The 23363-nt window shown below is 44.7% G+C and overlaps 1 protein-coding gene and 1 non-coding gene across 7 annotated transcripts in view; one reads left to right on the forward strand and one right to left on the reverse strand.

Annotated features, from left to right (window-relative positions):
• Positions 1-23363, reverse strand: part of LOC124615399 (myocyte-specific enhancer factor 2) — an 870744-nt gene that overhangs the window by 286368 nt on the left and 561013 nt on the right. The gene's annotated exons all lie outside the window — the stretch shown is intronic.
• Positions 13974-14046, forward strand: Trnaa-cgc. The gene has a single exon. It is a non-coding gene; the product is annotated as a tRNA-Ala (tRNA).

Below are 23363 nucleotides of genomic sequence, written 5' to 3' on the forward strand. Positions count from 1 at the left end.
ATAGACAGTGCAAAACTGCCTGAATAAAGGAACCCTTAACTTGTTCATTAATCAGCGAAAACGAGCATACAACAAATAAACATAGATTTCTATTTACGCAAACATAGCTGAACATTCAAAAATAAAGACAGGCAATTTAGGATGCAAAATAGGGTTTTGTCTGCGGTACTGGAAATGACACTCTGAATGTTATTGTTAGCAGTTATTAGCCCCTACTTTCCTCTTGCATTCTCCTTGGCATGGATATTTCACTATAGATTCTGTTGTTTGCACTGTAATTTTGCACTAGGATAGTTCGTCTGGCCCTGACGAACCGACGGACGACAGGTTACAGCCTGTGCCGATTTTCCGCACGATTGTGTTCCGACCACGAGTGTTACGGTCGGTATTGGCCTCGCCAGAGATACTGGGGCGCCGAGTTGTCGGGGAGTGGCCCTCTGGCGACGAGGAGTGGTGGGTTAGAGAGTACCGAGCGAGTGTTGGGGTCCGGATGGTCCGAATTGTTAATAAGTTTGGCACTCTGTGGTAACGAACTGATGGTGAAATTGAGACGCTTTCGAATTCAACGCTGCTGTGGAACGATAAGCCGTGGGCTCTGCAATTGTATGGACGCAATTCACGGCGAGCTGTGACCATGTCGTTTGTGGGTGTTTTGCCACGGCAGATAAACAAGGCAGCGTGGGCCCAACCTGAACACGCTGTGCTGTAGCATGTTCGCCCACAATAAGGATGTCATGATATTGGAGAAGAAAGCAGTGGAATACGGTACGTGAATTAACCCACAGTGACTTCTGCGGTGTTAGTTTACTTAACTGTGTGGAGATTGAGCAGTGACTGTCACTTTTCAACGGAATTTACGATTGTGTAAAAGTGTGGCCAATGCGGGATGGACGTTGTCATAAACTTATTATATTTCTTATTTGTGAACATAATTTTCTGTTATCAGGATTACTCATTGGACAGATTTGAAATTGTCGGTTCTGCGCGGCAGTTCAGCAGGTTATAAATACTGGAATTTGACACATATACTAACTGTGAGTTTTGGCTATGTTTTTATATCTGCGTGTTAAATGAAAGGAATTTTGAAGTTTGTGAGGTACCTTTCTACCATTACGATTCTGTAAGTTTTTATTTGCAAGTTATGTTGTTTGCCACTGTTATTGGTTGTGAATTTATTGCCCGATTAATCAGAGGAACAGTTACTTAAACAGCCTTTCTATGAGGTGTATTAAGACTTGTTTCTAAGTGAACTATTATTAATAAATTACGTAAATCAGTAATGTTGTGTAAGCAGTCACTGAAGCCACGCATCTCCAGTAGCCAATTAACCATGGCCAGTTGGGAACGGGTATTGATGTAACATTAGCGGACTAGAGGGTATTCGTTAGTTATGGCAACGCTAATCCTGTTGTTCGTTGATCTTGTTGAAGTGTGTAGTCACCCTTAAATTATATACTAATTCCGCACAAGCTGAAATTCGGAAGGACGTCTGAAGTCACTACGAACCGTCGCGAACAGACACTGGAAGCTGGGTTGCCACGCATCGTTTAATGCTGACACAATAGCCGCAGACAACAGAGACTTGGACGGTGTGGAGCCAGAGAGCCAAATGGCAAGCTGAGTGACGTTGTGCGGTGTTTAACGATGAGCCTCGCTTCCTGCCTCTCTCTGCCACATCGACGCCAAGGTGTCCGTTCATGACCTGGTGGCACGAAGCATTAAATCTAAGGGACCAGTACCTTCCCAACTTCTGCAAACATGCTGCAGAGAGCTACTGGGTATGACAACAGGACTGATTTCATCATACAAGGGTCTGGTGCAAGAGGGCGGTAACTCCATTTTACCATTTTTTCAAGAGAGACGCCAAACTGAGTAGCATATTTCATAAATTCTGAGAGAGAGAGAGAGATATTGTCAATGGACCTACTTTAAAGTGATAATGCGTGGCTCAGGTCTGACTACTGTGAATGTGACGAAACTCTCGACATGTATACGCTAAAAATCTGTCTTTGGTACTGCTTTTAAAGTTTCTTTTGGAAGCAACATTATAGATGTGACGTAAAGTCTCATGTCACAGCAGTGTTTGCCAGTGATTACATGGAATTTCGATGGTAAAGTGTTTTTCACTATTTTCTTATAGTCCTGTGGCAGAAAAAAACCTGTTCTCCACGTATTTTCTCGACTAGACGCAAACACCTGTCGCAGGGCACAAAACTATGACCTAGTTCAGGAAACCGGTGGGTAATGGTTTCCAGTTTGCTACGCCGTATTCTTATATTGGGCACAACAGTTACCTGATAATATGTATAGATATCTAATATGTACACTCAGTATACTCTCAAAGTAGTGATTCAAAAAGCTGATTACCTCATTTGAACTTTTCTTTCCACTCACTGCATCATCCATATAAAACTGGGTCTTTTCCTTGGCACCATCGATGCAGAACATGGCTGTAAAATGTATCACTAAGTGGCATGTTTAGGTGGTAGTCCATACACAGTGTTCAACAGAAGCTTCCTCCCGTACCTCTTCGGATTTATCCCTCAGTTCACTGTTCACTCCATTTTTCTAAGACGCAACTCTTTCTCAGTTGCAAGTAGTGGGATAAACGTTTCGGAAAACTTTTTATGTGGCCGTCTATTTGTTGTCTAATGATCTGTGGAATGGCATTAGGCCTGGTCTCATGTTTTCCTCTCTTGTTTTATGGAGGTGTAACGTTTGCTGCTATGTAAATTGCTTTTTGCTGATCACATGTAAAAGAATCAATTCTGTCTTGCGTAGCTTAGATTCTTTTCGTCGCACCATTATCTGAAGATAAATAATATAGAGTGAAATCACCACTACTTAGCAACATATAATCATACATTTCAAAAAGTATTGCATATCACACTATCTTATATTCGAAGCTCCAAAGCTCGGCAGATACTTGCCCCTGATGTTGGTCTGCGTCTCACGACTCTATATGCAGTATCTAAACCTTTTAAACGTGAATCCCCTTGTTCTTGATTTGCTATTTTCCAGAAAGGTGTCAGACATCACTTTTCTCGTCATCTGGAAGTATCGATATGCGGTTTCCCCTGTATTTGCAGCCTTTAGCAGGCTTCCAGCTTGGTAACATCTGTATATTCGCCACCCTTAGCACGTTTCAACTTCCTCAAATTCCTTCTTCACTTCACTGGATTTCTAGACCGCTTTCAACTGCTTTCACAAAACGCATTCATATTTTTCCACAAGGATTCACTGCCTGCATAGTTACTGTGTTAAATTCAATGCCTGATGAAGCAGACGGTTCGCCGTTATCCGTCATTACTCCAACTAACAGCTGGAGAAATCAGAACTACATCACCAGAGTCGGCATGTGTTCCACCCTACCGAACGATTACTGGGCCTCTTTGGGGAAACAAAGAGGTAGATCCTGCAGGTGCCTCTCTTTTGACCTATACGCAGGAGGGTGCACAGTTTTCTTGACGTGTACGAGGGTGGTTTAATAAGTCTGGTAAATTTACTTGAAACAATGTAACATTTTTGTGGCACCTTTATGGTTAGTAAGCTTGACTTGTCCAGGGATCGTATAAAGAATTTCAACAATGTGCAGTGTACAGTTCATTATTGGCAGCCGTCTTAATTGGTCAGTGTGTAACTGCACGAGTTTCGTGCTGTAATCAAACGTTTTCATTTGAAGGTTGGACTGACGCACAAATCAAAACAGCATTGGATGACGTTCAAGCGGACTCTGCACTATCACTGAAGACCATTTACTTTTGGAGTAATGAATTTAAAAGTGGTCGTACATGCACTGAAGACGAAGTGCGCTCCGGCCATCTAGTTGAGGTCACCACAAAGGAAACTAGTGACAAAATCCATAAAATGCTAATGCAAGCGCGTCGAATAAAAATTCGTAAGACTGCTGCGAATGTGGACATCTCAACTGAGTGTGTGCATAACATCCTGCATGGAGAACTGGCTATGAAGAAGCAGCGTGCGAGGTGGATGGTACGATTGCTCATAGTTGACCAAAAGCGCATCTGGCACAACATTTCAACACAATGACTGGCGATATTTTACCGAAATCTCAAAGACTGTCGATGAAATCTCGATCCATCATACACACCAGAATCGAAATGGTAGTCAAACCAATGCACAAAGAACGGTGGAAATGCTCCGAAAAAGGCACAGACCATTGCGTCAGTTGGTAAGCTGATGACCACTGTTTTTTGGGGATTCTCAAGGAATAATCCTCACAGATGACTTGGAAAAAGGCGGAACCATAACTGGACCCTATACTGCTTCATTGTTGGATCGTTTGAAACTTGCATTGGCTGAAAAAAAGGAGCAAGGTTGTCACTCAGAAAAGTACTCTTCCACCAGGATAACGCACCATCACACACATAAGCAATAAAAATGAAGGAAGTGCATGAATTGGGCTTTGAATTAGTTCTTCCTCTTTTCTAGCTTAGAGTTTTGCAGAGTTTAACAGAGCCTATTTTTCCGATGGGATGAAAAAGCTGGAGGACCGGCAGACCAAGCGTATATCGCTCGAAGGCAACTATGTGGAGAAGTAAGGTGAGTTGTTAACGAAATAAACGTTTTTCTTACTCTTTTACCAGACTCATCAAACCACCTTCGTATTACCGTAAGTTTTCAGCGGATCTATTCCATTTTTGCACCAAGATGCAACTACTTTTGGCGCACACGTAGCTGGAAAGGAGTTACTCCGGTCTTGCACCAGACCCTTCAGTTGTTGGTGGACGGCAGAATACTCGCTAGTATGAAGTAAGGAAGAAAAACCTTTCACCAAATAGCCTATTCCAGCAGGATAAATCAAACCCCCACACTCCACCTGGCATCGTAAATGCCTTGACGAATGTACGGGTCCGTAATTGGCCTTGAACGGTCCCTAGATTTGTCATACACAGAGCATTCCTGTGATGCGATGAGAAGGCATAGACTTTCATAAAGGCCTTCTGACAGCAAACTTTATAAACTGATAGAGGATGTGTCAGCCATAGCAAGAACTTCCTCAAAATGCCATTTCGAGACTGGTTGCTTGCCACAACGAATACAACGGTGTATTCCTCCCCCTGGGGGGGGGGTCACTCCTTATACTGATGTTGATGATGGATATCAGTTCCGAACGGAATGAACGCTTTACGTGAAGAACACCTCCACAAACTTTGATGAATACCGGACTGGCGCGTCATGGCATAACACAATCCATTTCCGACAGTGCACCTCAAAGAGAAACAATTCCTGCTCGTGAACTGGAGCGGCATTTTAACTGTCACAGCAGATCGAAGCGGTGGACGGTACATAAATGGTGCAGCAGGGTAAACGTAGTCATGAATGACGAGGTACGCTGCGGCAAACAGCGATAATAGCGCCGCAGCTGACGTTCCGATACAAAGCAATTGTGGTGGGAGTGGACTGACAGAGACTCGGTAGGGATCGGTCCATATTTAATACAGGCCGCGCGGTACGCCCGCAGGTGACCGGACGGTGCAGCGCAAAAGCAACCGTCACGGAGGAATAATACTCAACCAAGGGTGCTGTTTCTAGAACAACTGTAGCACTAGCTGCAATTGTAGATAGTTGCGTAACTGATCAAAGGACGGGTGTGGACAAACAGGACAGCAGAGGAAAGCACGTACTTAAACCAGAATAGCCCAGATATATTCGGACTCAACAAAACGATGGGAACCACACGAATAAAGTATTTGCCATTTCAACATCACAAACTTAATAACATTAATTCCCATTTTGTTATCCTTTAGTTTTCTTTACTGTCCGGTGTTTTAGCTATAGCGTTATCGTTGATGAGATTATCATGTAGACTAAGCCACTCACCAATGAGAAGCTATATCAACAGTCACCAATAGAAATCCTCAACATCTGTCTACGCTTTACAGATTTCATATGTCTTGAACCGTGCTCACTTATGCGGTACATACTTGCTTTCTTAAGTGACTTTATAATGTGTCGTAAATAACTCACACAGCACTAACGAAAATGCAGATGCCATTACTTTCCCGACTGTCTCGCAATTATACAAATACCAGGAACAGAATTTATGTTTCGCTTATGCATCAAATATTTTCTTTAAGAAAGTCATGACTTTCACGTCCGTACTACTACTACTACTACTACTACTACTAGAATCTATTATCGAATGTAAAACAAAAATCACTGCGCAGTATACCTGCAACACATGCAACGCATTGTAACGGCTATTGAAAAGGAAGATTGAAGTTTAACATCCCGTCGACATCGAGGTCATTACAGACAGAATACAAGCTCGAAATGTTTCAAGGATGGGGAAGGAAATTGGCAGTGCCATTTTAAAGGAACCAGCGGTTTGTTGCTTTGATTTGTGTTATAAGACTTTTATTTTAACGTACATCGACCACAGACAGCAGGGACGGAAAGGAGCAAGCGCACAAGGACTGACTGTTAAAAGCCCGCACCTTGGCCCTCGCAGGTATTCTTCTCTGGTGTCAACTGTAGCAGCCACACAGGACGTTGCAGCCGTAGTCTACCCGCGAGCCGAGAAGACGAGTCCCGTCTGCACACGGCGTCCCGCTTCGCGCCAAATAACGAGCATATGGCGGTCAATGAGAGCCCAGAGATAAGGTGACGGCGAGAGGGCGCTGCACATGCAAGCGCTCGGCCGTAAGCAGCGGGCCGGACACAGTGCAGACCCCGGCCGGCATAAATCGCCGGCCCAAGAGGCAGTGCGGCGCGGTGCGTTTTCCGCGAGGCGGCGCGGCGGCACGTGGCGCGCCGCTGCCGGAATGCCGGCCCGTACCCTTTTTTCCCCGCCGGTGCGCCGCGTCCCGATACGGCGGCAGCACGCAGCAGCACCAGGCAGCCGGCGGCCACTCGAGATTTCGCCTCAAGTGGTGCGCGAGCGGCACGCCGCGCCGGCGAGATGCGGCCGCCGCCGGCGCCGGCGCCGCCGACACTTGTGCCGCGACTCGCCGACAACACGGCCCTCGCCCAGCGCCGGGTCCGATTCCTGGGCCCACACTCTTTGACGGAAGGGCGCCGGTCCGCGAGTACCGCCACACTGTACTGCACGTCGCGGCTGACGCAAACAGCAAACGTTACTTTGACGTACACTGAGTCGTTTTCTTGGGTAGGCTGTTCTTTTATTTTGAAATAAACATTTTGTTTCATTTTTCGGCAACTAGCTCTTCGCCCACGTACGCATCTGACAGCAGGGTGGTTTTTTCCACCGTGTACAAACTCTAGGGATTGACGGATGAGATGCGGAACAAAAAAGGTCTAATGAATTGATGTGCGGACATGCTTGGTTCTATGCTAGAGGCCATTTATTCAATCATACATTGTTACGGAGACTGCGGTCTAATACGTGGTGTACCGTGCACATGGAAAATGGTTTCCATGTGCTTCAATGCATGGGAGTAGATGCCATAGCTTGTTCTGTCTCACACGTTCACATCGGCCAGGCTGCATCCGAACAGTGTTAAAGGTAGCACGAATACAATGCTGAAGTGTCTCCAAATCAGCAACCACATAACGCTTCAAATCTTCAATGGCACTTCTTCCTGCAGGGGAGGCAAAATAATTCGCAAGAAACGCCGATAGTTCCGGCCTGTTAGTCGACGTGGAAGGAAGACCGGTCCAAAAATACGGTTTACAATTATCCCGGCCTACACATTCCTGCTGGATCCATGCTAATGACTCGCTGTAACCACACCGTGGGAGTTCTGCATACTTTCCCACAGACGACTGTTACGAAAGTTGAAGATATTATTCCGCGTAAATGTGGCCTCACCTGTAAATACGATGGATGACACATATCTTGGAATCGTGGTTGCCTGGTGAAGAAACCAGTGACAAAACTGCTCCCGATGTGGAAAGTCTGTCTCTAGGAAGCCCTGCACGCGCTGTAAGTGATAAGGAGGGTAACAATTCTCAAAAATGGTTCAAATGGCTCTGAGCACTATGGGTCTTAACATCTCAGGTCATCAGTCCCCTAGAACTTAGAACTACTTAAACCTAACTAACCTAAGGACATCACACACATCCATGCTCGAGGCAGGATTCGATCCTGCGACCGTAGCTGTCGCGCGGTGCCAGACTGAAGCGCCTAGAACCGTTCGGCCACCAGCGGCCGGCTAACAAATCTCCTAGAGAATGTTCCACACAATCGTCTGGCTTACGCTGTGCTGGTGGGCCAACTGCCTGGTACTGACACGGCGGTCACCTTCCACAGTGTTAATCACATTTTCCTCTAGGTCTGCTGTCCTGACATTTCAGGTACATCCTTTATGATTTCCAGCTTCCTGAAACGATCTTGTCTCAGACAAACGGCGAAACAGTGTTGTAAACATTCAACGCTGTCGTTGATGCCGGCGGGGATAGGTCTCCTGATACAACGTTGCTACCCGCCGCCCGCTGCCATTTGCCTTTCAGTAAGTAAACATTATGTCCGCAAGCCCTCCATTGGAATACGCAGCCAATGTGTAAAACGCTGCATCACACCCACTGCGAGATGAATCAGCAAGAGAAATGAGAATCGGACCCAACATTACCAGTTACTACGGGAGGAGAGGACGATAGGGCATGACGTTTGAGGAACAGTACTATCCTCTAGGAGGAAACCATGCATACTGTAACTGTGGCTGCATCGTAAACGCTAATTAGACCGCAGTCTCTATAACAAAATATGATTTAATAAATAGTCTCTAACATGGAAACCATGCATCTCCGGACATAAGTTCATAGACCATTTTTGTTCCGTATCCTCTCATCGATCTATCCCTAGAGTTTGTACAGGGTGGAAAAATCACCCTATATTTCAAACAGATACAACAGGTGCCCATCCTGAGAGACGTCAGGCGCATTTTCTCTCGTCTTTCGGCAGATATATGCAACTTCATATTTGCGATGTGTAGTTGAAGTCAGCCGAGACAAACACTGCTCATCACGTCTTTCGTGCGACGCTCAGCTTCGACGGAAAACGTCGGTTGGTTTCCCATTACGAACGAAATAATTTTTAAACCTAAATTTTACGTGCCCATTCAATAGCGCGGTCGCACATTAGTGCGATATTCGTATTACAGGTATTCAAAGGGAACTTACAAGGGAACATCCCCATCGCACCCCCCTCAGATTTAGTTATAAGTTGGCACAGTGAATAGGCCTTGAAAAACTGAACACAGCTCAATCGATAAAACCGGAACAAGTTGTGTGGAACTATGAAAAAAAAAAGCAAAATATACGAACTGAGTAGTCCATGTGCAACATAAACAATACAAGGACAATGCTAGATCAGGAGTGCCGTGGTCCCGTGGTTAGCGTGAACAACTGCGGAATGAGAGGTCCTTGGTTCAAGTCTCCCATCGAGTGAAAATTTTACTTTCTTTATTTTCGCAAAGTTATGATCTGACCGTTCGTTCATTGACGTCTCTGTTCACTGTAATAAGTTTAGTGTCTGTGTTTTGCGACCGCACCGCAAAACCGTGCGATTAGTAGACGAAAGGATGTGCCTCTCCAATGGGAACCGAAAACATTTGATCGCGAGGTCATAGGTCAACCGATTCCTCCACAGGAAAACACGTCTGATATATTCTATACGACACTGGTGACGGCATGTGCGTCACACGACAGGAATATGTTGTCGACCCACCTAACTTGTACACTTGGCAAATGGGTAAGAAGATTCTTCTACCTTGCCCGATTTAGGTTTTCTTCTCGATGTGATAATCACTCCCAAAAAAGTGATCGCATCGGACGGACGGACGGACAGATAATAATTGTCTGAAAATAAAAAATTAAAAATTAAAACTTTTCACTCGAGGGAAGACTTGAACCAAGGACCTTCCGTTCCGCAGCTGCTCACGCTAACCACGGGACCACGGCGCTCCTGACCTCACATTATCCTTGATGTTGCCTATTTTCCCATGGACTAATCAGTTTGTATATTTTGCTTATTTTTTTCATAGTTCCATACAACTTCTTCCTGTTTTCTCGATTGATCTGTGTTTAGTTTTTCAAGGCCTATCCACTGTGCCAACTTATAACTAAATCTGAGGGGGGTGCGATGGGGAGGTTCCCTTGTTAGAACGCAAAGATAACCAGCACTCCAGCGACAGCGCCGGCCCGGCCCGCGCTGACTACTGTCGTCATTCGGCAGCGCTGCTCAGACATTTAGAAAGTTCTGAAATGTGGTTCTAATGGTTCAAATGGCTCTGAGCACTATGGGACTTAACATCTATAGTCATCAGTCCCCTAGAACTTAGAACTACTTAAACCTAACTAACATAGGGACATCACACAACACCCAGTCATCACGAGGCAGAGAAAATCCCTGACTCCGCCGGGAATCGAACCCGGGAACCCGGGCTTGGGAAGCGAGAACGCTACCGCACGACCACGAGCTGCGGACTCTGAAATGTGGCAACGGAAAAGAATGCTTAAGGTGAAGTTTACTGACACACTTAAGAATAAAGAAGCCATGAACAAAATAGGGGAAGAAAGAAAGCTATCGGAAGTGTTCAGAGATAGCAAAAAAATCTTGGCTGGGACATATACTGCGTAAGAATTGTCTGCAACAAAGAATTATTGAAAATGGAAGGAACGAGAGGAAGAAGTAGGAAAAGAATTGGAATGACGGATGACATTAAAAAGAGGACGAAAATACAAACAAATGAAGGTAGGAAAGGACCTGAGGCACAGCCTTTAGAGTTGAAATGTCATACGACAGATACACTACAGAAGAAAAAATATAGTACGTTTCACTAACAATCACCAATCGAGCTTAATTTTTGTTTAGTTCAATCCTAGACTGCTATGTGCCAATACGAGGTGCGTCTGAAAAGTTAGGTAATTGTTTCAGAAAATGAAGGAAACAAAAGTTGCAAATAAAATACCTTTACTGGCCTTCAAAGCCACAACACTATTCTGCTGTCGGTTGTAAAACGTCTGAAAACTTCCAGCAAAAGCTTCTTGTGGAGTTGCTCGAATCACAGTAGTCATGCTTTGTTGGATACTCTCGTTATTGAAGCGGAAGAGACCTATTCCAACTAACACGATCTGCAGACCAAGCGACAGTCAACGACATGGTGTCCATCGCTTCCTCCATCTCCGTCAGGTAGAAATTCCTGATGCATGAAGCCCTTGCTGTCGAAACAGACGACCAACATCGTCATAATCTTACATTTTGTCGGGTGACTGTTTTGGAGGCGGGGAAGACGAGCACCACGCCACCGACTGTCGCTTGGTCTCTGGATACTATTGGCAGCACCAGGTCTCATCTCCTGTAATGAGGCAAATATCCAAGAACGCGTGACCACGATGTACAGAGCGGTTCCACAAGAATTGCTTGCTAACAGTTTCCAATAGCTTTGCAACCGATATCAGACGTGTATTCTAGCTAATGGCGAGTATTTTGTTTGTAACTCTCGTTTCTTTTATTTCCTGAGACCAATTCCCCAACTTTTCACACGCACCTTGTAAGTAACAGTATAGCAACCCACCATTTTTGTCGGGGAAAATATAACACTGTAACTAGTAAACAGTTGCTAACATCTGGCCGTTGTATGATGTATCATATTCGATCACATCGTGTTTGTGCTTTTATGGACGTATAAAAAAAAATAAAACAATAAAGGAATGGGAAGTATGTTGCCGCGTGCGATCATTTCACGTCTTGCGGAGATGTGTTGAAACTAACTTCTTTTAAAATAAACAGACGTCCCTAAATTGTGTACTGTACTCTTACTGGACAAAATATTGCATGGTCGGGTAAACAACTACTGTGTCTTGTGCCCTCTTTGAATGACACGGTGTATGCATATGTGGTATTTTAACTGGGCCTGTAATGCATGATCTGTTCATACGGAAATATTCAAACACATCTCGTCGCAGAGTTCGATTACTTCTGAGAGCGATGGCAACAGATCTAAGGTTTCAGCAGGTTCACATGAATAGATGCTACGGAAAGAACGTCAGTTATCCATGACTTCATTCGTGACTTTAATATTGTTAGCCTGAAGTACGGCATCAGGACACATAAAATATTAAGCAGTACAGGCTATACTATTTTGTAACGTAAGGGATGAAGCTTCAAAATGAGCAGTGATAAGTGGATCGTGTACCACTGCTTTCGGTCACAAGGATAAATGTATGTTTCGGTATTCAACGGAATCTAACGTGAATGTAATGAATTCAGTAAAGAATATGTAAAAGATAGAGGCTGGCCACAGTTCTACGGAATTGCTCTCGGCACTTTTTTATAATAAAATAAAAAAATTACGGCAAACAAGCGAAGCCAAGTTATGCAACTAAGTGCTGTTAATTTAATATTTATCAACCCACTCTTAAACGGAATCAAAAATTATTAACGGATCGGGTCAGTATTTCCGGTGCTTCCCTCTCTGGCGTCAGCTGTCGAGTTCACTGTCCTCAAAGAGATCGATTGAGTAGCTTGGATAAATTGTAAATTGATGTTCAAACAGTCACCTCGCCTTTAGGAGGTTACTGTGTCAGACACTTACAAGAGTAACTGGATTGTAGAATATCTTGAAAGTGGCTTTTTATGGCCAGCTCTTACAATTTTTTAAAATATTTTTTACGGCGTCGTTTGCAATATGTGTCCAAAAGTCGACGTACACGATAACATTACGCAACGTTCGACGATAACCTGCACAGATTTAAGGACTCTGTCTTTACATATAGTTGAGCGTAAGAGAAAATTTAGACGCGCGGCTTTCCCTCGCTGTATGTTCAGTACTCTAGTTCTCAGACTTCGTGCAAGATTTTACTGTATAGTCGGATTGCATAACACATTAAAATGAATGCGCAAACAAAAAGGTACTGTGACACGTCTATATTATCTATATTTTACGTATTCAATAAGTCGTCGTGCACTTTGCATGTTTTCATAAATACAGCGTAAACAGTTGTCAGATTAATCTGTGAGAAAGCAGTATCGGTGAGCTTGAGTAGTATGTGGTTGTAAAAGCTTATAACGCGACCCCCAAACCACTGAAAAAAGGTTGGTCTATAGAAAAAAATAAGTCTCGCACATTGTGTCATTTTGACCTATAGTTGCCCCATGACACTGCCAAATTTCGTGCCAGCAGCGGCGCTGAATAACCCACTTTGGTACTACAAATCAAATAAACACAGTCTCGATCGCGTTTTCAGGTTTTATTCGTTAGAAATCGATTTTGGCCCTTTCCTCACATCATCTTCAGGCTTTTCCCCGACATTATGGCTGCTGGTTGCGGCAGACGAAGCGATATCCGCAGAAGCAAGGATGTTACAGAATGCTTTCTAAAATTACACTTTGGCACATTGACGCTCTGTCATCAGTAAATTTGGACGGTAAAAGGAGGAGAAGTGGTCACATTCAGCTCCCTATCACTAGGTGGTGCACTAATGTCGTAGGTGAATTCCAAATATCTTTACACTGTCTCCTAAAGCGAGGGCGTGTTGCAATGTGGATTGCGATCCGTTCGCTGGACGGAGGTACTAAAATTGGCCGTCCGACAGGGTGCCATTGGACGGGATCAGACTCTAGTTGTCTTTCAGCGCCGTACCAGGAAACCTAGCGGCAACTATAAACTCCACTCACGAAAACCACCCACTCAATTACGAATAGGCCAACAAAACAAGATTCAAGATGAATCCTACCTAAGTGAAATCAGTTTTCACAGCGTATCGAAAACGTATCGGTTCAACCAAATAAGCACGAATCCCATCGACAAGCTCTAAATAGTATACATCTTTTCTTTAGTTTTCCGGTGCAAATCCTGTTACAATAGTGGGCGAGCACTATTCATGTAATGATAACTCTGTGTTCTGTCTATATTCATACCCCAAAAATACTGAGTTTCAATATTGTTATCAAAAGTGTTATACAAGATATAACTAGAATGCGATTTTCACTCTGCAGCGGATTGTGCGCTGATATGAAACTTCCTGACAGATTAAAACTGTGACCGAGCGAGGTGGTGCAGTGGTTAGCACACTGGACTCGCATTCGGGAGGACGACGGTTCAATCCCGTCTCTAGCCATCCTGATTTAGGTTTTCCGTGATTTCACTAAATCGTTTCAGGCAAATGCCGGGATGGTTCCTTTGAAAGGGCACGGCCGATTTCCTTCCCAATCCTTCCCTAACCCGAACATGCGCTCCGTCTCTAGTGACCTCGTTGTCGACGGGACGTCAAATACTAACCACCACCACCATTAAAACTGGTGTGCCGGACCGAGACTCGAACTCGGGACCTTTGCCTTTCGCGGGCAAGTGCTCTACCATCTGAGCTACCCAAGCACGACTCACGACCCACCTTCACAGCTTCAATTCTGCCAGTACCTCATCTCCTACCTTCCAAACCTCACAGAAGCTCTTCTGCGAACCTTGCAGATTTGGAAGGTAGGAGACGAAGTACCGGCAGAATTGAAGCTGTGAATGCGGCTCGTGAGTCGTGCTTGCGTAGTTCAATTGGCAGAGCACTTGCCCGCGGAAGGCAAAGGTCCCGAGTTCGAGTCTCGGTCCGGTACACAGTTTTAATGTGTCAGGAAGTTTCATATCAGCGCACTCTCCGCTGCAGAGTGAAAATCTCATTCTGGAAACATCTCCCACGCTGTGGCTAAGCCATTTCTCCGCAATATCCTTTCTTTCAGGAGTGCTAGTTCTGCAAGGTTCGTAGAAGAGCTTCTGTGAGGTTTGGAAGGTAGGAGACTAGGTACTGGCAGAATTGAAGCTGTGAAGGCGGATCGTGAGTCATGCTTGAGTAGCTCAGATGGTACAGCACTTTCCCGCGGAAGGCAAAGGTCCCGAGTTCGAGTCTCGGTCCAGCACACAGTTTTAATCTGCCAGGAAGTTTCAAGATGTAACTACTTGTGTCTTATTTATATGCCACTTTTTTATGTTCGTGTTGACCATCTAGCATTAAATAGAAATTTCAGTTCCTTTGCATTATTATTCGCTTGAGGAGCGGAAACAATACGTCGCAGCCCACAGATAAAGTGGGATATCGTGCAGTAATCCTTTTTCTAGGAACAACGCAACCACTATCCATGCTGAGTTGGCAGAAGTGTACGGCAACACTGCCGCACCAGGTGACACAGTGGGTTGGGTGGTCAGACGCTTCTAGTGTCATCATTTTCTTCGGGCCTTTGTCCCACTTCAGCGCGGGGTGGGCCTTGTTATTACGGATCTGGCGATGTTAGTGTCAGACTGTGGCCGGATGCCCTTCCTGTCGCCACCCCGTGCCTCCTGGAACGGAATTAGTGTACCCTACCTGTCTGGTCTAGTGTAAGCCATGAAATAGTGCGAACGTTTTCAAATGTCTGCAAGTTGTGTAACTGAGGCGGGACCTGGGGACCAGCACGGTATTCACCTAGTGGGATATGGAAAACCGCCTGAAAACCACATCAAAGCTGGCCGGCACACCGGCCCTCGTCGTTAATCCGCCGGGCGGATTCGATCCGGGGCCGGCGCGCCTAACCGATTCCAGGGAGCAGCGCATTAACACCCTCGGCTAACCTGGCAAGTCGAGACGCTTCCAGTGTGCACAAACAAATCTGAATGACGAAGAACGAAGCGGCGGACCATATCTCAGGGAAGGTCCAGGAATTGCAAAAGGGAAGGAGGTCCCGGTGCGTGAAGACTGGCGTATGGCGTATCACAATGGGAGACAGAAGAAACAGTGAACATCAGTGATGGACCGGTTTGCAGCACCTTGTATGACTTTTAAATACGACAAAGGTTGCCGCCAGCAGCATTCCGCGGTTGCTGAAACCGTTCGAAAAAGCCGCTCAACGGAGGCAGCAGCAGAGGTGTTGCAGTTCCGCCAGTCCATTCTGCAAGACTTCTTTCGACAGCTAATCACAACGAACGAGTGTTGGCTGCATCACTATGACTCCGAAGGAAAGGAGCAGAGCATTCAACGGCAACTTCTGGCTTCACCACCGGTGAGAATGTCGAAGACCAACCCATAATCGGGCGAGGCGATGCTTAATGCTTTAGGACTGCCGAAGCGTGGTGCTAACAGGCAGTCAGTCACAGGACTAGACTACGGAAATCTGGCGAGGTTACTGGAGGCGAAGCGTTGCAAGAAGGTTTCCAAGGGATTGTTTTTGCTGCCAGCGCATTCCGCACGGGGAACAGTCATAGACGCTTCTTCTTTGGTCTACCAAATTTTGCATCACCGTGTGTATTCTCCTCACTTGTCACCACCTCTTCCGTCTGGTGAAGAAATCACTGCGTGATACACATTTCCAGAATAACAAGGTACCGAGCGAGGTGGCGCAGTGGTTAGACACTGGACTCGCATTCGGGAGGACGACGGTTCAATCCCGCGTCCGGCCATCCTGATTTAGGTTTTCCGTGATTTCCCTAAATCGCTCCAGGCAAATGCCGGGATGGTTCCTTTGAAAGGGCACGGCCGACTTCCTTCCCCATCCTCCCCTACTCCGATGAGACCGATGACCTCGCTGTCTGGTCTCCTTCCCCAACACCAGCCAGCCAATAACAAGGTGATTTTCGAGGTAGAATATTCCCTGAGCAGTCATATGCTGACTACACTGAGGTCTCCGCCAAGTTATCCATCTTTAGGAAAAATATGTAGAGAAGGGCCTAATACCACTAACACGTTTGACGGTCGCAACTTGATTTTTTTCTGGGCGATATGAATTGTTTATGACTGCCCGTTGTGAGCGAAGAAGGAAACAAATGAAGCGACTAATGTATCAGGCAGGGCCGCCAAGCCAAGAACGGCGAATCCGATATCCACGGATGCGAGTCGAGAATCTCGACGGAGAGTCAGCACGAGGACGTTGGGCAGCCTGGCCGGTCCAACGAGCGGGCCGGTTCGTGTGTCAATGGCGGCGGCGCGCGAGGTTAACGCGGCGCCATCACTCGTCTGCCTGCCCAGGAGCCGAGCGACGGGGCCCGGCCTACCGCCGCCGCCACCGCCACCGCCACAATGCGCGGCGTTTACGTAACCGCCGGCCGGGTTATCGGCTGGGCCGCGCGCCGCTCACCTCTGGCCCCAGATCCCATCTCGCTCCGAATACTAATTCCCGGCAGGCGACACTCGCCGGCTCCTGTTGCTAGCCACTCCCCGGGGCCTCTTCCATCCTAGCCAGCGACTCATTACACACCTCCCCTGACTCTGACACAACCAATTTCACTATTTTATTGACAAATGCCGTGTTCGTATTCGGTACACATACTACAAAAATGGTTCAAATGGCTCTGACAAGGGAACCTCCTCATCGCATCCCCCTCAGATTTAGTTATCCACTGTGCCAACTTATAACTAAATCTGAGGGGGGTGCGATGGGGAGGTTCCCTTGTGAGCACTATGGGACTTAACATCTATGCTCATCAGTCCCCTAGAACTTAGAACTACTTAAACTCAACTAACCTAAGGACATCACACAACACCCAGTCATCACGAGGCAGAGAAAATCCATGACCCCGCCGGGAATCGAACCCGGGAACCCGGGCGAGGGAAGCGAGAACGCTACCGCACGACCACGAGCTACGGACCACACATACTACAGTTAACCAGTTTCGGCTGTACAGAGTCGTCATTAGAACTAAAAAACTTGAAAAGCAAAAATGCAATATTACTATTAAACATAAACAGTTACAAAAATATTTAAAAAATGGTTCAAATGGCTCTGAGTACTATGCGACTCAACATCTGTGGTCATCAGTCCCCTAGAACTTAGAACTACTTAAACCTAACTAACCCAAGGACATCACACACATCCATGCCCGAGGCAGGATTCGAACCTGCTTCGTAGCGTTCACGCGGTTCCAGACTGACGCGCCTGGAACCGCACGGCCACACCACCCGGCAAAAATATTAAAAAGTGCTAGGTAGAGAGAAAACTAATGTTTCACAATGGCGAACTTAAAGCCCCATTCACAGCTAGCGATCATGGTGCCCCTTTTACTACCATAATTTTCAGTCGTTGACCGCACGTGCCCTTTATTCTGATTACCGGTTCCAGCTTAGCCATCTTCGGATGCGTTACAGCAGATTTAAAAGAAAAGTCACAGTAAACGGTTGCCTCACAACAGACCACTGTTCACATTGAGGATTTCAAATTAAACACCTCTGATCCGTCAATTTTCAACCTTATTTTATTAGGGAACCAGTTTCGGCGCTCTATTACAGCATCTTCACGCCCTGTGTAGAAACAACAATGGTACCAGTATGAAATAAATAACCAAAAAAAGGGGAACGTGGTGTAAATCTTATATACAGTGGTAACATGTAATAACATAACAATAACAATATCAACCAGTACAGGAAGTTACATATAGTTACGGATAAATTAAGGAATAAAACGAGATAAGAGAAACCATATTAACTGAAACTAGCGAGCAAAGTATATACATAATATAATCGTAAGAAATGAATCTACTTAATGGAGGTCAATATTTCATGTTATGCATAGAGAATCACGGTATAATGCTAATGCGCCGGCCGGTGTGGCCGAGCGGTTCTAGGCGCTACAGTCTGGAACCGCGCGACCGCTACGGTCGCAGGTTCGAATCCTGCCTCGGGCATGGATGTCTGTGATGTCCTTAGGTTAGTTAGGTTTAAGTAGTTCTAAGTTCTAGGGGACTGATGACCTCAGAAGTTAAGTCCAATAGTGCTCAGAGCCATTTGAACCATTTTGCTAATGCAATGTCCGTGAAACAAATGGAGTATGTAGTCATATACTGAAGAGTTCAGACTGAACATAAAACGTTTCATAACATGCTGTCATATACTAGTAAGACTTATACCACTTATTGCAGGAGACCCACATAACTATCTGTATCATCATTAACTACTAACAATCAATAAAAGGAGAATAAAACTACATCAGTACAAGTTATCGACCACAACTCATAAGATGCAACAATTTAATAAAACACACAGAGGAAATTCACATTTGTACAGACTGTATGAGTAAAGTACGTACAATGTGCAATCACACCAGTATTTCTCCCACAGCTCAATACAAAATGTATAAAGTCATACGTTTTTCTGTGCAGCATGTACACGTCACGTCACATTTCAAAAGTGCTGCAGATGGAGAGAAATCTACGTTATCATACGTAGACAAGGTATGCGCTGCGCTTCAGATAAGCTGTTAAGGTATACTCACGCGTTCTATTTAAACAATACTTTATTCAAAAAGTATATTATTGAGTATAGCACACATCTGAAGCACGCCACTTACTTTGTACACTGATCAGCCAGAACACCATGACCACGTATCTAATAGCCGGTATGTCCACAATTGGCGCAGATAACAGCGACGGTGCGTCGTGGCATGGAAGCAATGAGGCCTCGGTGGACCGCTGGATGGAGTGACATCTGCACACACAAGTCACTTAATTCCCGTAAATTCTGGGGAGGGGGGCGATGAGCTCAGACAACACGTTCAATCACATCCCAGCCGTGTTAGATGGGTTTCAGATCTGGCGAGCGGGGGAGGGAGCGGCGGCGGGGGCTAGCTCATCAATTGGAACTCGCCACTGCGTTCCTAGAACCACTCCATCACACTGCTGGGTTGCGACATGGTGCATTATCTCGTTGAAAAATGTCACTGTCGGCGTGAAAGGGTGTACGTGGTCTGCAACCTGTGTACGATATTCCTTGGCCGTCACAGTGCCTTGTACGAGATTCACTGGACTCATGGATGACCACGTAAATGTTCCGGAGAACATAATGGAGCCGCCGGCAGCTTGTATCCGTCCCGCAGTACGGATGTCAAGGAGCTGCTGCCCCTGGAAGACGACGGATTTGCGCCCTCCCATCAGCATGATGAAGAAGGTATCGGTATTCATCAGACCATGCAACGCTCTGTCATTCCGCCAACGTCCAATGCCGATGGTCACGTGCCCGTTTCAGTCACACTTGCCGATGTCTTGTTAACATTGGCACATGCATGGGGCGTCGGCTGCGGAGGTCTATTGTTAGGAGGCTTCGGCGCACTGCCCATCATTTAAGTCTGACATTACTTCAGCCACAGTTCGCCGCCTGTTCTGTTTTACCAGTCTGCCCAGCCTACGACGTCCGCCATCTGAAATGAGGGGTGACCGCCGAACCCCATGACGTCTACACGTGGTACTACCTTGGTTTCGCCACGTGTTGAAGACACTCACCACAGCACTCCTCGAACACCCAAGTCGTGCAGTTTCCGAAATGCTCGTGTCCAGCCCCCGGACCATCACAATCTGCCCTCGATCAAACTCAGAGTAATCGCGTACCTTCCCCATTCTACACACGGACAGCATGCTCACTGATACTACATGCACCGTGCATGTGTCTGACGAGCAATCATTCCTCGGCAGCAGACGCTGCCTCGTCAGGTTTACATCGATAGTAGGTCGGTGGTCGCTATGTTCTGGCTGATCAGTGTATATGTACGATTACGTAAATATCTCTACACCATTAATCTGCAGAAGTTTTAAATTGTGACGTGTACATGTTGCACAGAAAAACTTATGACGGTCTACATCCTGTTTTGAAAGGGCAGAAAAATTGGTACGTTTGCACATTTTAGCTACCTTGCTTTTATATTTCTTGTAACAGATATGAAGATGGCTAATGCCGGAACCAGTAAACATGAAAAAGGCATACGCGATCAATCACTGTGAATAATTGTAGCAAAATAATAACAATAAAAAACCCGGTATCTTGTTACAAAGGTAAAATATCAAATCCTCATAAATCGCGAAAATGAGCGTTTGATAACGATTTGGCGTGTTACTTCCGTAACAAGTTATTGGGTATATTTCTATTTCCTTTTAATACTTTTTTAAACTGTTTATATTTAACAGGAATGTTGCACTTTTGACTTTTCCAGATTTTTAGTTCTGATGGTGACTCAGAGTCGAAACAAGTTAACTACACCATATCTACCAAACGCGATCAAGACTTTTCTGGATAAAAGAATGTATTTCAAATAGATCGCGTTCTCCAATTTGATAATGTCAAATTTAATTGATAACGCAGTCCATTTAGTTTCGTAGATTACACTAGTGCTACGCATTTGTTTATTTATTTTCACGCCGTATTCAATCGTTTGGGCGCTCACATGAACAAAATAAACATATCTGCTTGCGAGACATTTTCAGTGGCCACCTACGAATCATGGAAAAAAAACGAAAGTGAAAACAAACACACACTGTCTACATGTGGCAGTCATACACAGCAGACGCAGGTTAAGAAGAGCGCTCGTGTTCGTATAAGTAAAAATAAAAATGTTGAGTTTTTATCATATTTGAGTTGTTTCTGTTATTTAAAGAACATCATTCTGTTTTATATTTTTTGAAGTAACAAAAGCGCTGGCCATTTCAGCAGCCCAACGGGGGAAGATATAAAATATCTGTTACATTACAATTAGCGGCAGCGTAGTTACACACAACATAGCTTAGTTCCAGCATAAAAATTTTGTTCAGCACCCTGACTCTTGGTAGTGATTCTTGTGACGGTTTTGTTCAAAATTCTAACCTACAGGCTTTTATTAGCAGCTTTAAATGATGGGGCTGGGGCAAGCCTACAGCTTTGAATCAGCTCTGTAAAAAGTACACCTGGAACCCAAAGTACGACGGAAGTACAGCACGGATTGCAGAAAAATCCGAAAAGAATAAACTGGAAACGTTAGAAACGTGATATGGCTTTATATGAAGGCGATAAAAATTACTAGCTAAATAAAGTATGCAGTCTAAAAGTATTAAGAACAACAGGAAGAGAGAAGTATATGTAAACCCTATCAGAAAAAGGGATAGTTTACTGGGAAATTTGCGAAGGTATATTGAAACACTAGATCTCGTAACATAAGACGTAGTACAGGGGAAAAACGAATTTAGTATTGGACAGAAAGAAGAGGAGTACGTGGGAGTGTTTACACAGGGATCCATAAAATTTAAAGGAGTGAACATTTCGCTTTTCTCCTTCAAATGATTAGTAATGAAGAAATGAACTTTCTCTCTAGAGTGACACTAGTTCCTCCTCACAAATGGAAATAACTGCAGGTACAAATATAGACAAGTGAACGAAAACAGTATTACCAGTTGGCTGATTATTCCACCTTTTATTACGGAATCCTTGTTGTTAAGTCGTTGCAAGTGTGGTAATTTCGTCCATTGCTTAAGTTAAATTTTGAAGATAAAATTATCTCATCAATCGATTACAACTGTAACAGTAAATCATCTTGTTACTGACTTTCTATTACAACGTGTGATATTTAATACTATCCAGTAGCCTGTGTTCCCACTTATTTACAACATGAAGAAACTATATGAGCTACTTCATTGTATAGTTACTGAGTATTCCACTGCCTTTAGATTTTTCCAACAAGTAGTTTAATACTCTGCTTAGGAAAACTAGAATTTTATACTCACAACGAGCACATAGTTCAGTTTTTGCTAACACAAATTCTTGAGCGCAGTGGGTCAGTCTGAGACCTATATCAAGAAGGCTTAGAGAGAGAGAGAGAGAGAGAGAGAGAGAGAGAGAGAGAGAGAGAGAATGTGCAATTTCTAGCATAGTTTTTTTTAGTGAGTGCTAGAGTCATATGTATTCTCCGAAGATTGTAGTGGGATATGCTACGTGAAAGATTTCTAGCATCATGGAATCGAATACTCATGAAATACTTAGACGGAACCTTCCAGTAAGATCCAAGAAACATATAGCTGCCGTCCTAGATTCATCTAACGTAAATATCATGCTGAGTTTGGATGCAGATATCATTAGAAGCAGCTCGAAGTACAAAACTGTTGATACTTCTATCAACTAAATAATATTTAAATGTTTTTCTGTTCAGAAGAGAATCTTGAAAACATATGTTTCGAATATACTGTAGTTTGGATACCCATCCCTGAGACGTTTGTAAGCAGCAGGTTACGGCTACACTACCGTATGAGGTCGGTTTTTTTTTACGGTTAGCAACTGAGACAAGTAGCACACACCGCTGATACGCAATTATTTCATAAATGTATATACGCAGAACATGAAACAGTAAGTTGAATACCAAAAGCCAAAGATTCGTGATTACAATTCCGACATATTGATGCCATCCCTCCTCTCTTTTCACAAGTCGAATTTGTGTTACAAATAGTACGCTACACTGATTTAGAAAACTATTCCAAGTAAAGGAAGATACAGATGGAAACAAAAGCGCGTCAATAAGCAGTAATGTAACACATTTTGAAGGTAAAGCATGATATAAAGATAGGGCCTATTCTCATCGATTTTGTTGTCAGTTTCTCTTTACAACCTTTGCACAAAAAATGGCGCAGTCATTTCTGTGTACTTGCACCTCATATGGACAGGCACTTTGTTGCAGCACATTCTTCCTCAAGGCGTGT

This window comes from Schistocerca americana, chromosome 5 (assembly GCF_021461395.2).
Source record: "Schistocerca americana isolate TAMUIC-IGC-003095 chromosome 5, iqSchAmer2.1, whole genome shotgun sequence".
Classification (NCBI taxonomy): Eukaryota; Metazoa; Arthropoda; class Insecta; order Orthoptera; family Acrididae; genus Schistocerca; species Schistocerca americana.